Source organism: Echinops telfairi, unplaced genomic scaffold (assembly GCF_000313985.2).
Source record: "Echinops telfairi isolate 266 unplaced genomic scaffold, ASM31398v2 ScPeMD7_70;HRSCAF=299, whole genome shotgun sequence".
NCBI lineage: Eukaryota > Metazoa > Chordata > Mammalia > Afrosoricida > Tenrecidae > Echinops > Echinops telfairi.
The window spans coordinates 24,955,152-24,957,452 of NW_022103968.1; positions in this window are offsets into that span (position 1 = coordinate 24,955,152).

A 2,301-nucleotide genomic window follows, 5' to 3' on the forward strand; every position below is an offset into this window, starting at 1 on the left:
CCCAGCCTCTCCTCATCTCTAGCCACTTCTGCTAAAATGAATCATATCTATTTGGCAGTATAATGAGAAAGCATAACATATTCAAAGCTTGAGAAATTAAGGGGAGTGGAAACATATAGACATACTTCTTTTGCAGCTGGTATTAAAATTCCAGTTTAAACACCTAAACACCATAGTATCTTTTGATCTTTTAGTACTGTAATGGTCATTATTGAATATATTTTATTCAGACACTGACTACGGAAATAGGAGTAACTCAGCCTGCAATCTGCAGGAAGCCAATCCTTTGGGGCTGATGAAAGCCTTTGCCGTGTTCCTGTCCTCCCTACTTGATGCACTCCACTGATACGGTTTCTGTTTCCTAAGACTTACGTCAGACACAATGGTATATAGAAAGTGATGAAAGCAAAAGAAATTCTCCTATCACTAACTACCTCTGTCATCTTGGGCATGTCGTTTACCTGCCCGCATGTTGTGACTTACGTGTGAATTTTTACTTTAACAGAAGTGACTTCAGAAATAATTCTGAGTGACCCAGAAAATAGTGTAACTTGCAAAGCAAGATTTTTTTGTAGTCATTTGCCTCGTCTAAGTGACTGTATGATCTCTCAGAGCTCTTCCTCTGGTGAAATTCCATTTTCATTGCACTCCGAGCTTTGTTGTTGGCGCTCGTTGCTGTCAAGTTGATTCTGACTCATGACCACTTCACGTGTGCAGAGTACCAGTGCCCAGCATTTGACCAATCGTCACACACGTAATATTGGTGCCACCAGAAAAGCCTACCCTTACTGTTAGCTACCTTCTAGTGGTAATAAGGTAATTTCTACAACTAGAAAGACTAAGAACTAAATAAATGTAAGTAGAAATGTCAAAATGAAGACCATTTCTGTCAAAATTCTTTGAGAATCTAATTCCTCAGATAAATACTCTTAGAGTAACCCATAAGAGAGGTGAGGAAACGCCTGCCACCTGGATACTCCCATAGGTAGGAGTAGACAGGGAAGGTTTCAACCCCCCAAAAAGTTCAGGTTTCCTTTGTAAAAAGGGAACTTGCTAGGCTTTTACTCCCATCTAGTGAACTTCTGTCTCCCCCTTTGAATCTTTCAGAAACTAACACCTCTTGCAGTTGTTTTTTTTAATGAGATCTTAGTGTTAATGTGCATTACTTTTCCACAAACCTGTTACCACAATTACAAATCACAACTGGTGGCTTCTTTCAGGAAATCATTAGCACAGCTACGAGATGTTGCCTATTTAACAGGTCTCAATCTGTCATCGTCTCCTGGCTCATATTTCATGTGACTCACAGAGGAAACCCACCATTCATTGTGGTCCACTGGACCATCTGTCTGCCAGCGTGTCATCCTGTGGAGGCTTGCGCGTTGCTGTGCTGCTTGAAGCTCTATCCCTGGTGTTTCAGATGCCAGCAGGGTCACCCAAGGTGAACGGATTGCAGTGGAGCTTCCAGACTAAGAACAGACTAAGATTAGCCCATGAAAACCTTATGAATACCAGCAGAACATTGTCAGACATAGTCCTGGGAGATGAGCCCCTCCGGTTGGAGGCACGCCAACTTCGATTGAGGAAGAGCTGTTTTCTCAAGGTAGAGATGACCATTATAAGGTGACGGAGTAAGGCTTTCAGGACCTTAATTCGCTGATGAGGCATGACTGAAAATGAGTAGAAACAGCTGCATTGACACAGAGATTGTACAAAGTATGAATCTAGGGATATTGGAAGTCATTAAAATTAACTGAAATACATAAAGATAGACATAGGAGGCATCGGTGAGCTGAAATGGACTGGTATTGGCCATTTTGAATCGACAATTACATGATTCACTATGCTGGGAATGAAAAAATCAAGAGGAATGGTGTCTCATTCATCAAAAAGAACATTCCAGTGTCTATCTTGAAGTGCAACGCTGTCTATAATAGGATAGTATCTATATGCCTATAAGGAAATCCAGCTAATGAAACTATTGTTTAATTGTTTGTACTAACCACTAAAGCTAGAAAATTCACCAACTTCTTCAATCGATCAAGCATGTGATTAAGACGCATTGATACACAGCCCAACAAAAATATTTTTTTCCTTGGTATCTTGGTTTTGAGGCCTGTTCCTGGGGTTATTTGGGGCACTGATTCAGATAACTGCATTGGATAGACTGTATCCACTCTAGTTTCTTAGATATGCTGTTCCACTCTATTTTTACCTAACAAATTATATTAATTTATTAATTTATCATCCTAGTTTTAAATATGAGAGGAATTCAGAGCCACAAACTACTGGATAAGACAA